This window comes from Leopardus geoffroyi, chromosome C3 (assembly GCF_018350155.1).
Source record: "Leopardus geoffroyi isolate Oge1 chromosome C3, O.geoffroyi_Oge1_pat1.0, whole genome shotgun sequence".
NCBI lineage: Eukaryota > Metazoa > Chordata > Mammalia > Carnivora > Felidae > Leopardus > Leopardus geoffroyi.
The window spans coordinates 52,636,847-52,650,493 of NC_059338.1; the positions used below are offsets into that span (position 1 = coordinate 52,636,847).

The 13,647-nt window shown below is 39.0% G+C and overlaps 1 protein-coding gene across 9 annotated transcripts in view; it reads right to left on the reverse strand.

The window, feature by feature from the left end:
* RABGAP1L (RAB GTPase activating protein 1 like) overlaps positions 1–13,647 on the reverse strand; it is a 767,496-nt gene that overhangs the window by 176,705 nt on the left and 577,144 nt on the right. The window lies entirely within an intron of this gene.

Here is a 13,647-nt window from a genome sequence, read left to right on the forward strand (position 1 = left end):
ATTAATACCAAACGTTATGCTTCCAAAAAAACTATGATTAATCTATAGCCCCCATAAGGTCTTGCCACCTAAAAACTGCAGAAACCATTTTAGATATGCAAGTAGCTGAGTCATTGTGGTTTTTGGTAAAGAAGAGAGAGGTTTCTATATTTAAAAACAAGGATAGCATAATATTGGTTTTCAAAGCGTCCTGTAAACTTTGGATAATATATGCTAATGACTGTCAACTACTTTAGGAAGGAGAAGGAAATTAACAACACAAAATAACCAGAAACAGCCCCGAGACCAAGTGGGAATACAGAGGGATAAATGAGCCCAGGGGTAAAAGGTAAAAGAGGAAATATTCAGTTCTCTATATACACACCATGAGCCCAGAGTTTATTTGGTGCCAGTGGAATACGAAACTAGTGTATAATGTGGTCTCTATCGTCAGTGGTACTATAGACTCAGAGCAGAAACAAGACCCATGATCGGGACATCAGGGGGGTCCACAGCACAGGTAATAAGGTGCCCAACAGGTCTACCTGAGGCCAGATTATGATGAAAATGGAAAGCCAGAGGATGGGCTTATACTAGACAGCAGACAGATGCATAACACAATGAAGACACATCTTTAGAAAGATGAATCTGGTAGCAGAGGGCAAAGGATTTTAAGAGAGGAAGAGACTGAAGGCAGACAAGTCATAAAGCTCTTGCAGTGAGTGGAATGTGGGAAGAGGAAACCCTGGACCGGTGTGGTTGCCATGGACACAGAGCGATGCTTAAATCTGAGAAGCATCATAAAGGGAAAATAGCTCTTCGTTATATTTGTGTAACTTTCCAAGTATATGTGGCTTATCATGTCCTCTTTTCTATGACTCATTGGTAGGAAATTGCCAGGTGTAATATTCTTCACCAAATCACCACAGAGGGAGTGAAATGCCCCCTGACATATGAATACTCCCTCAAAGTTGCTGATTTTGAGGCACTAGGTTTGGCTAAAAGATCAACTGGTTTGGTCACGATTTCTGAGACTCTTATTATTAATGTAGTTCAAACCATAAGGCTTTAGGGTGAACTAATCAGAAGTTGATCTGGTAATACTACTACTCAATTGTCCAGAGACACCCTGGTTATCACTCAATGAGCAGTAAGTGAGAATATGTAAGGTCTAATAAGCTGCCTTCTCTACAATAAACATCTTCTAAGCAGCTCCCTTCCTTAAAATTAAAGAGAGGGTGTAACTGGAAAGTTTTTCAGAAGGCAAGAAAGAGAGAGAGGAAAAAAAGAGAATAGCAATGACAGCATTTATCCTCGAGCACATCCAACTGTCCCCACGTCTCCCTGACAGCACTTGGGGGAATGTTGCTCAGTGTCCCCTGCCCTTTCCACCCTTGCTGTGACAGCCTGGTTAAAAGAAGCCCTCATGATCTCTCTCCCCAGACTCTCCTAAAAGTCTCCAAACTACTCTCCATATCTATTCCCATCTCTTCACATTCCCCTTTACCTCTCACTGTCTCCAAAACTGTCTTCCTCAAACAGCAGATCTAACTATGTAACCATTTGAAAGTAGCCTCTGGTCCACAGGTTCAAAGGACACACAACCCTAACTGTAAGATACCCTTCAGACAATCTAGACCTCTCCTGCCTTTCCAATGACGACTGTCACCTTGACACCTTAAGCTCAATGTTCTCATGGAGCCTCTTCCCAACATGCTATATTTTGTGGTACTTCTGGTCCTCACATATGCTCTTCTCATTGCCTAAAACATCATTCCTTGTCTTCCCTTGCTAATCTTCCATGACTCAAACGTCACTTTCTCTTTCAAATCATCCCTTTTGTTACCTCCCTCCTCCACCTTTGCATCCTGTCCTATTTGTTCATGACCATGAAGTAACAGCTGTTCTGTGGCCATTATTTATAGACCTGTCTATCTTCCCTACTTGTCTGTGAAGCCCCTGCCTCAACTGCAACACACTCATCTTGGCATTTCCACCACACAACAGCTTCTGGTCACTGCGGTCATGGATTATTTAAATAAATACTGACTACATGAATAACTGATGTGCAAAGGAAGAAGTGAGTTATGAACAGAATTTAAATATGAGCTTACTTTTTTTTTTTTTTTTACATTTTATTATTATTTATTTTTGGGGGACAGAGAGAGACAGAGCATGAACGGGGGAGGGGCAGAGAGAGAGAGGGAGACACAGAATCGGAAACAGGCTCCAGGCTCTGAGCCATCAGCCCAGAGCCTGACGCGGGGCTCGAACTCACGGACCGCGAGATCGTGACCTGGCTGAAGTCGGACGCTTAACCGACTGCGCCACCCAGGCGCCCCATGAGCTTACTTTTTAAACAGACATGTATTATGCTAGGGGATGGTGAGTGTGTATCTCTTTTATTTACTGTCTAAATGAGTAAGAAGAAAGGCCAAAATTTAAAAAGTGCAGTATTTATGGACTCTAGAAGAAGAGAGGGAAGATGCTAACCCACAGTAAAAGTGTAAAGGCCATAAAAAACTAAATAAAAAAACAAATTATTTAGCAATGTGCTATCACTTGGTAGCTCCTTCAGAAACAAACACATACATTTGATTTGGGGAGTGTGGAGGCTCTCATCATCTGACAGGCTAGTTAGCTGGAGGTGGGTCGATGGACAGACCTAAACACTTCACAGGATGGACACAAATGGAGGCCCAGAAGTCATTGTTTTAGTTTGGACTGAAGTGGGTAAAATACATTAGGGAAGGGATTGTTAAATTAAAAACTATTTTCCATTTCACATGGAAACAAAGTATCGTGTGCTGACAGAAGTAATAACTTACTTGGCTATAAGTAATCAATACTGCAAAATCACATCACTCAGGTTCTCAAGCAAAGGTTTCTAAAAAATGCCAGCATGCACCCCAATTCACATTAACATAAGATACACCTTTAAGAAAATGTCTGATTGGCAAGTTTACTTGCCCAAGAGGGCAGATACTCAGAATTTACTAATAGAGGACTGAAATCACATTCAAGAAAATGACATGGAAATCACTGTCATAGATGGAAAACACTTCCATAATGTCTCCCGTATAAGCTATCAGTAAATGGGTAAGATGTTTGAAATGAAATTAGGCAGGCTAGATAAATTAACCAAAGAATTAAGTTTCAATTCCCATTTGGTTTATATTTACATATGGTTTTTAAAAATTTTTCTAAGTTTATTTATTTTGAGAGAGAGTGTGCCCATGCAAGAGTAGGGGAGGAGGCAGAGAGAAAGGCAAAGAGAGAAGAATCCCAAGCAGGCTCCCCGCTGTCAGCGCGTAGCCCTATGTGGGGGGTTGAACCCATGAACGGAGATCACAACCTGAGCCGAAATCAAGAGTTGGTCACTGAAGCACCCAGGCGCCCCGTTTACATATGGTTTTTATTTCTTTCTTTGCTATGAATGAAAGTTGATAAATGTAGCCAAGCTTCAAGAACTGAAAGTCATTTAATACACAGTATTTCACTGTATGTTAGACAATGGGGCCTAATAGCAGGTGTTACCACTATAAGGCTTACAGTCTGCACATAATAGTGGAGAAGTAGTATAGACTGTATGGTCAACACTTGAATAAAGATGCTCCAAAGCTCCTGTAGGACTCAAATGGTCCTGTTCCTAAAAGAGGCACTACTCTTGGGGCACCTGGGTGGCTCAGTTGATTAAATGCCTGACTTAGGCTCAGGTCGTGATCTTGCAGTTCGTGAGTTTGAGCCCCACATCAGGCTCTGTGCTGACAGCTCAGAGCCTGGAGCCTGCTTCAGATTCTGGGTCTTCCTCTCTCTCTGCCCCTCCCCCACTCACATTCTGTCTCTCTCTCTCACAACAATAAATCAACATTAAAAAAAAGGGGCATTACTCTTTTAGCTCTTTAAATACTAATGTCACTTTTGTTTTCTTTGCTCTGAAATGACAACACATTATTTTCCAACAAGAATACATCAGCTTGCTAGGGGGTGCCTGGGTGGCTCAGTCCGTTAAGCATCTGACTCTAGATTTCGGCTCAGGTCCTTATCTTGTGCTTTGTGAGACTGAACTACCAGGGAGAAGCCTACGTGGGATTCAGTCTCCCCTCTCTCTCTGCCTCTCCCCCAACCTGTGCTCATGCTTCCTCTCTCTTTCTCTCTCAAAATAAATAAATAAACATTAGCAAAAAAAAAAAAAAAAAGAAAAGAAAAAAAAAAAAGAACACAGGGTACCTGGGTGGCTCATTCGTTGAGCGTCTGACTTTGGCTCAGGTCAAGATCTCATGGCAAGTTCGAGCCCCACACCAGGCTCTGTGCTGACAGCTCAGAGACTGGAACCTGCTTTGGATTCTGTGTCTCCTTCTCTCTGCCTCCCCCTCTTGTGTTCTTTCTCTTTCTCTCAAAAATAATATATAAATAAACATAAAGAATGCATCAACTATAGGTGTGTTCAACAGGAACATCTTTGATTTCTTCTATTTCCCCTAAAATTGCCTAAACCTAGGATAACTACCAAGTCATGACAATTACTAATACATACATACATACATACATACATATATATATGTATGTATATAACTTGTTCACTATACATCACTATATTTATTTATTTACTGAAATTGCTTATTTTATTAAAGTGGTAGCTGAATGAAAACTGACATTAAATGAACAATAAGACTTAATTCTCTGTTTTTTTTTTTTTTTTAATTTTTTTTTCAACGTTTATTTATTTTTGGGACAGAGAGAGACAGAGCATGAACGGGGGAGGGGCAGAGAGAGAGGGAGACACAGAATCAGAAACAGGCTCCAGGCTCTGAGCCATCAGCCCAGAGCCCGACGCGGGGCTCGAACTCACAGACCGCGAGATCGTGACCTGGCTGAAGTCGGACGCTTAACCGACTGCGCCACCCAGGCGCCCCTTAATTCTCTGTTTTAAAATCACTTATCTTTTAACATTGCATTTTGAAATACTGCAGTATATTCTACACAAAAAAGAAGATAAAAGCTTTCCAAGAGCTGGCGCGCCTGGGTGGCTCAGTTGGTTGGGTGTCCAACTTCGGCTCAGGTCGTGATCTCGCAGTTATGAGTTCGAGCCCACATCAGGCTCTGTGCTGACAGCTCAGAGTCTGGAGCCTGCTTCAGATTCTGTGTCTCCCCCTCTCTCTGCCCCTTTCCCACTTGCACTTTCTCTCTCTCTCTCTCAAAAATAAATAAACATAAAAAAAAAAAAACTAAAAAAAAAAAAAACTTCCCAAGAGCCAATTTTAATGTCACTAAGAACAAAATGGGTCCCATATGAAAACACACCACCTTCCATTATTTTGTAAGTAAGGAGGAGGCATTGATAATTTAATAATTAAGAATAGATTGGTGGCTTCCTTTCCAAGGCTGATCATTTAAAACGGAGCTGGCTTAACTACACAAGGCTTGCAGAATATGTAAGAGCCTAGTAGCAGTTCAGCACCTACTCTACTCCCTACTCCCTCACTGTCCCCAACTGCCCCCTGCCATCTCCAGGCTGCCCCTTTTTTACACTTATTTTCATTTGCTTTCCTGGCAGTTCTGTTTATTCTTGGCTTTGTACTCAGGTTCTTAAAACTCATCCCAGGCCAGCTTCACTTGATGGCCCATGCTTGTCTCCGTTACCTCCTTCAGTTCATGTGCTCAACTCTCAACCTTTACAGTGTACCACCATCTTGGGTAGATGATGTCCAGTCCCACACCTGCTGGGATCAGCCTCTCCCACTTCCTGCCACAACAGGGAGAGATCTCAGACAGGTGATGGCAAAGAAAGAAAAGAAATCCAAGGTAAGGTACATATAATAAATTGATGAAGAGAACTAAAGAGAAAGAAAAATAGAGTGAAAGTAGTCAAGCCTGTAATTACTCAAATAAGAGAGAAAAATTACCAAAGAGGTAGAGATGTTCACTCATCTCTCAATTTATGAACAGAGAATGACAGCACTAATTTCAAACTGAGGATTAACAGATTTGAATGCGTATTGTAATTCTATTTGAATATCTCACATATCAGGAATAAACGTAAACGTTTAATGAGTTCCCTGAAGTTATACAGTGAAGAACTTAAGAAGAACTCGCAATGGTGTCCCCTCACACCCCCACTCTAACAGGCTCCACCCACAAAAAGTCTAATCTCTCCTATGATGAAAGTGCCTCCCAGGCAGATTCAGAGCTGACCCAGAGGACAGTAACAAATGAACAAATTAGTTTCAAAGAGCTTCCCTTAAATTCTTTTTTTTAAATGTTTATTTATTATTTTTGAGAGAGTGCAAGCGAGGGAGGGGCAGAAAGTCAGATGGGGACAGGGGATCTGATGTGGGCCCCACGCTGACAGCAACGAGCCCAATGCAGGGCTCAAACACACAAACCGCGAGATCATGACTTGAGCTGAAGTCGGATGCTCAACTGACTGAGCCACCCAGGCAGTCTCCCTTATATTCTTTAAACAGCATTTAAGTAAAAATAAGGCAGGCACTTAAAAGCACTAACTTTTGCATGTAAGCTATGATGCAACAGTAATTCCCGAGAGTTATCTCTATTTAGGATTGTAACATAAACACACAGGAAGGTGTGTGATGAGCGGAGGTCAGATGTAAGCTAGCCTTGAAAAATATGTAGATTTAGAAAGGCTGAAAGGCTATTCCCAGACAGAGAACAGACAAGCTCAAGGTGTGCATGGTTCCTCTTGAATCTACTTCCAGTGTAGCTAGATTACAGATACGTGATGAAGTTAGAATCATCCACGTGAATACAGAATGGACAGTTTTCAGGAAAAGACTAGGGTATCTGAACTCCATTTCCAATCTTTAGGAGTTAGTAAAGCTCTATTAAATATAGGAGAAAAGGAATGGAAACAGTGTCTTAAGCCGTATTTAACAATGGTAATTTTAACTGAGGGAAATTTCTTTCAGTGCATGATTATTTAAATAGAAAAAAATTTAAATTTGGGAACATGGGACTTTATACTCAAAAGAAGTTTTTGGTATGCATAATGTGAACAGACCTGTATTTACTATATAAACAATTAACAAATATGAATCTAAAGAATCAGGGATTAGTATGTGTATCTCCAACATAAAACATGAAAACAAAGCATAGATCATTAGGGAAAAATCAAAACTAGTTTAAATACTGCTTTAGATGAAGTGCAATCTACTTAAATACAACAACTAGAAAAAGAATGAGGTTAATCCTTTGGCCCTTTGCTACTCTGTGCATCAATCCTGGAATTAGGGATGTTTGCTGAACATGCAGAAATGCACTTGCCACTCTGGTGGATAAAAAGAAAGCCTTAGACTGTCTTTAAGAAATGAAGTCCAGGGGCGCCTGGGTGGCGCAGTCGGTTAAGCGTCCGACTTCAGCCAGGTCACGATCTCGCGGTCTGTGAGTTCGAGCCCCGCGTCGGGCTCTGGGCTGATGGCTCAGAGCCTGGAGCCTGTTTCCGATTCTGTGTCTCCCTCTCTCTCTGCCCCTCCCCCGTTCATGCTCTGTCTCTCTCTGTCCCAAAAATAAATAAACGTTGAAAAAAAAATTAAAAAAAAAAAAAAAAAAGAAAGAAATGAAGTCCAATCAGAGAATGCAGGACCTACACGTATGAAAATAAAATGAAACACAGCATGTTAGTGACAAAGTGAATGATACATTTTGCAATTGCAACAGATGTTCATTTCAGGCAGGAGTCAGGAACCATCCTTGAGAGGGGGTAGGGTTTAAGCCAGAACACAGGGGCTAGGCAGACGGTATAAACAGAGAAAAGGGAGCATGATATATAAAATAAAGATGCTTTCAGGATATAGTGCTAGAGTTTAGCTTCAAGACTTTGATGGGGGAATGAAAAAATGAATATAGTGTCATCATCAAGTACATGAAGCACAGATACATCAATCAGTCTTTCTGTAAATGATACTCCATGAAGTTGTACTCTACATAAGCTGCCTTATCCACACATCAATAATGATAGTAAAAAAGAAATACCAAAGGCCACTGAAGATTTTATATAAGATGGCTGAAGATATAAAATTGGAACTTGCTAGGAAAAAATTTAGGAATTATTTTCTTTGGACAGTGAATTTGTGCAATGCAAAAATGCAGAAGGTCCAAAGACTTATCTACTGCTAAGACCTGAGGAGGAAGAGGAACATACCAAAGGGACAGGTACAGAAGCAAGGGACCTGAAGAGCACATAACTGTGGAAAACGGAATGGTACCATATCACAGAGTACTTTTTTTCTTGATTAACTAGAGAATTATGACTAGGTAGGGGGTAAACTGTGAAAATATGTGATCTTATATCAATCTTATGCTGTTTTCCTCAGCAGCTTCTATGTCTTAATATACAAGGCATACCACTCACTCAACCATTAAAAGTTATGACCCATTCCATTTCTACTAGTTAAGAAAAACTTCAAGTTGCAAAATAAAATGTATTGTGAAAAGAGTACTGTTTAACAGCTATAGGGCTATTCAGATGATCTCTTTCTTCTTGAGTGAGCTTTGGTAGTTTGTGGTTTTCAAGAGATTTGTCCACTTCATCTAAGTTGTTAAATTTATTGCCATAAAGTTGTCTTTATGTCTTTTGCTTGGAATTCACGGAACTGCTGGGATCTGTGGGTTTATAGTTTTCATCAAATTTGGGAAAACATCAGCTATTATTTAAGGGTTTTTATTGCCTTTCCCTCTTGCCTCTTCTTCAAAGACCCCAATAACATATCCAGGAGGCCTTTTGAAATAGCATAAAACTTGTTACTCTTTTCTCTTTTTAAAATCTTTTTTCTTTGTGTTTAATTTTGTATGGTTTCGGTTGCAATGTCTGCAAGTTCACTAATGGTTTCATCTGCAATGTCTCATCTGTCACTAATCCCATTCAATATCTTTCATTTTTTAAATCCATTCTACTTTTCTTTTTTTCTTATTTTTCATCACGGTAAGTGTACTCTAATTCCCATCCTGTATTTCATCTATTCCCCCCACCCACCTCCCCCCTGGTAACCATCAGTTTGTTCTCTAGAGTTAAGAGTCTGTTTTTGGTCTGTCTCTCTCTCTCTTTCTTCCCTTGATTGTTTTTCTTTCTTAAATTCCACAAATGAGTGAAATCACAGTATTTGTTTTTCTCTGACTTATTTTACTTAGCATTATAGTCTCTAACTCCATCCACGTTGTTGCAAATGGCAAGATTTTATGGCTGAGTAATATTCCATTATGTATATATACCACTTCTTTATCCGTTCCTCAATTGATGGATACTTGGGCTGCCTCTATATCTTGGCTATTGTAAATAGTGCTGCAATAAACATAGGGATGCATATATCTCTTTTAATTAGTGTTTTTGGATTCTTTGGGTAAACACCCAGTAATATGATTACTGGATTATAGGGTAGTTCTATTTTTAACTTTTTGAGGAAGCTCCATACTGTTTTCCAGAATGGCTGCACCAGTTTGCATTCCCACCAACAGTGCAAGAGGGTTTCTTTTTCTCCACATCCTGGCGGACACTTGTTTTTTGTTGTTGATTTTAGCCATTCTGACGGTGTAAGGTTATATCTCATTGTAGTTTTTACTTAAAAATTTTTTTCTTTAAATAATCTCTACACCCAACATGGGGCTCAAACTCACAACCCTGAGATCAACAGTTGCACTCTCTTCTGACTGAGCCAGTCAGGCACCCCTGTCTCATTGTAGTTTTTATTTGCATTTCCCTGATGATAAGTGCTGATGAGCATCTTTTCATGTGTCTGTTGGCCATCTAAATGTCTTTTTGGTGGAGTCTTTCAGGTTTTCTTTCTTTTTTCTTTTTTTTTTTTAAAGTTGATTTATTTTTGAGAGAGAGAGAGAGAGAGAGAGAGCTAGCTAGCTCACGGGGGAAGGGCAGAGAGAGAAGGAAAAGAGAGAATCCCAAGCAGGCTCCATGCTGTCAGTGTGGAGCCTCAGGCAGGGCTCGATACCACAAACTGTGAGATCATGACGTGAGCTGAAACCAAAAGTCAGATGCTTAACTGACTAAGCCACCCAGGGGCCCCTTTCAGGTTTCTATATAGTGTATCATGTCACCTGCAAATAGTGAGAGTTTTACTTCTTCCTTAATGATCTGGATGCCTTTTATTTCTTTATGATATCTAATTGTCCTGGTGAAGGCTCCAGAACCATGTCAAATAAAAGTGGTGAGAGTGGACATCCTTGTCTTATTCCTGACCTTAGGGGGAAAACTTTCAGTTTCATCATTGAGTATGATGAACCCCATTGGCTGTGGGTTTTTCATAGAAGACCTTTATTATGTTGAGGTATGTTTCCTCTAGACCAAAAATCCTATTTGCAGAGGATTTTTAACATGAATGGATGTTATACTTCGTTGAATCCTTTTTCTGCATGTATTGCGTATGACCATATGGTTTTTATCTTTTCTCTTACTGACGGGATGTATCATGTTGATTGCTTTGTGCCCACTGAACTGCCCACGCATCCTGGGAATAAATTCCACTTGATCATGGTGTATTTTTTTCATTGTATTGCTAGATTTGGTTTGCTAATATTTTGTTGAGAATTTTTGCATCTATATTCATAAGAGATATTGGCCCGTAGTTCTCTTTTTTGGTGGTGTCTTTTTTTTTTAAGCTTATTTTTTTTAGTAATCTCTACATCCAGTGTGGGGCTTAAACTCATAATCAAGAGTTGCATGCTTTTCCAACTGAGTCAGCCAGGCTCCCGTATGGTGCCTTAATCTGGTTTTGGTATAAGGATGATACTGGCCTCACAGAATGTATTTGGGAGTTTTCCTTCCTCTTGTATTTTTTGGAATAGTTTAAGAAGAATAGGTATTATCTCTTCTTTAAACATTTGGTAGAATTTGCCTGTGAATCTGTTTGGTCCTGAACTTTTGTTTTTTGGAAGTTTTATCATTATTGATTCAATTTCACTGCTGGTAACTGGTCTGTTCAAATTTTCTATTTCTTCCTGCTCTAGTTTTGGTAGGTTATAGGTTTCTAGGAATTTATCCATTTCTTCTAAGTTATCCAATTTGTTGGCATATAGGTTTTCATAGTATTGTTACAATTGTCTGTAATTCTGTGGTATTGGTTGTTATTTCTCCTCTTTCATTCGTGATTTTGTTTGTTTATGTCCTCTCTGGGTTTTTTCTTTTCTTTTCTTTCTTTTTTTTTTGACGAGTCTGGCTAGAGGCTTATCAATTTTGTTGATCTTTTCAAAGAATCAGCTCCTGGTTTCATCAATATGTTTTATTGGTTTTTGGTTGGTCGTTTGTATATCATTTATTTCTGCTCTAATCTTTATTAGTTCCTTCTCATTTTGCTAGGCTTGGGTTTTATTCGTTGTTCTTTTCCTAGCTCCTTTAGGTGTAAGGTTAGGTTGTTTGAGATTTTTCCTGCTTCTTCAGTTAGGCTTGTATTGCTATCAATTTTCCTTTTAGAACTTTGCTGAATCCCAAAGGTTTTGGACCACTGTGTTTTCATTTTCATTTGTTTCTATGTACTTTTTAATTTCTTTTTTGATTTCTTGTTGACCCATTCATTCTTTAGTAGCATGTTATTTAACTTCCACATGTTTGTGCTCTTCCCAGATTTTTCTTGTGGTTGATTCCTAGGATAGCATTGTGGTCAGAAAAGACGCATGGTATAACTTCCTTTTTTTTTTTTAATTCGTTAAGACTTGTTTTGTAGCCTAATGTGTGATCTCTTTGGAGAATATTCCATGTGAATATTTAAAAGAGTATCTACTCTGCTGTTCTAGGATGGAATGTTCTGAATATGTCTGTTAAATACATCTGTCCACCATGTCATTCAAAGCCACTATTTCCTTGTTGATTTTCTCTTTGGATGATCTGTCCATCTACATAAGTGGGGTGTTAAAGACCCCTATTATTATTATGTTATTATCAATCATTTCCTTTATGTTTGTTATTGTTTTATATATTTGGGTGCTTCATGTTGGGTGCATAAATATTTACAATTATTATATCTTTTTATTGGATTATTACCTTTATTATTATAGTGTCCTTGTCTCTCATTATAGTCTTTGTTTTAAAACATAGTTTGTCCGATGTATGTTGCTATGTCGAAGCATAGTTTGTCCGAAGTGTTGCTATGTTGGCTTTCTCTTGACATCCATTGCATGATAAATGTTTTCCATCCCCTCACTTTTAATCTGCAGGTGTCTTTTGGTCTAAATTGAGTCTCTTGCAGACAGCATATACATGGGTCTTGTTTTTTTACCCACTCTGTCACCCTATGTCTTGATTGGAGTGCTTAATCCATTTACATTCAAAGTAATTATTCATAAATATGTATTTATTTCCATTTTGTTACTTGTTTTATGGTTATTCCTATAGATTTTCTCTCTGATCCTTTCTTCTCTTGCTCTGTTTCATGGCTTGTTGGCTTCCCTTAGTGATATACTTGGATTCCTTTTTCTTTATTCTTTGCATAACTATTACTGGTTTTTGACTCATGGTTTACCATTACTTTTATAAATAACATCTTCTGCATATAGTAGTCTAGAGTAAGTTGATGGTTGCTTAAGTTTGAGCCCATTTTTTACTCCTTTCCCCACTATATTTTTGGTATACAGTGTTCAAATTTTATATCTTTTTATTAATCCCTTGACTAATATTTTAGAAATATTTATTTTCATTGCTTTTGGGATTTTTGCTTTTCATACTTTCACTTATGGTATTTACTTTCCACTCAAAGAGTCCCCTTTATTTTTATTTTTTTTAAGTTGATTTATTTTGAGAGTTTGAGAGAGTGCACATGAGCAGAGGAGGAGCAGGGACAGAGGGAGAGAGAGAATTCTAAGCAGGCTCCATGCTGTCAGTGCAGAGCCCGATGTGGGGCTTGACTTCATGAATTGTGAGATCATGACCTGAGCTGAAATCCAGAGTCAGATGCTTAACCAACTGAGCTACCCAGGTGCCCCACAAAGGGTCCCTTTAATATGTCCTGTAGGGCTGGTTTAGTGGTCATGAACTTCTTTGGTTTTTGCTTGTTTGGGAAACTCTATCTCCCTTTCTATTCTGAAGGATAGCCTTGCTGGATAGAGTATTCTTGGATGCAGCTTTTTCCCATTCAGCACTTTGAATTTATCATGCCACTCCTTTCTGGCCTGCAAAGATTCTGCTGAAAATCCAATGATAGCTTTATGGGTTCACCTTGCATTGTAACTGTCTTCTTTTGCTGCTTAAACAAAAAATTTTTTTATCACTAGTTTTTGCCATTTTAAGGACCATGTGTCTTGTAACGGACCTCTGTGGGTTGAATTCTGGGGGGGCAGTCTCTGTGCCTCCTGGATTTGGATATCTGTTTCCTTCCCCAGATTAGGGAAGTTTTCAGCTATTATTTCTTCAAATAAATTTTCTGTCCCCTTTTCTCTCTCCTCTTCTTCTGAGATTCCTAGAATTCCAGTGTTATTACACTTGATGGAGTCTCCGACCTCTGTGAGACTAACCTCAATTTGCATCATTTGCTTCTCTTTCCTTTGCTCAGGTTGGTTACTTTCCATTACTTTGTCTTCCAGGTTGTTAATTTGTTCCCCTGCTTCATTCAGACTATTTATTCCATCAAGTGTACTTTAAATTTCATTTGTTGTGTTCTTGATCTGTTTTTTTTTTTTTTATCTGTGGGTTAAGGGTCTAACTGATGTCCT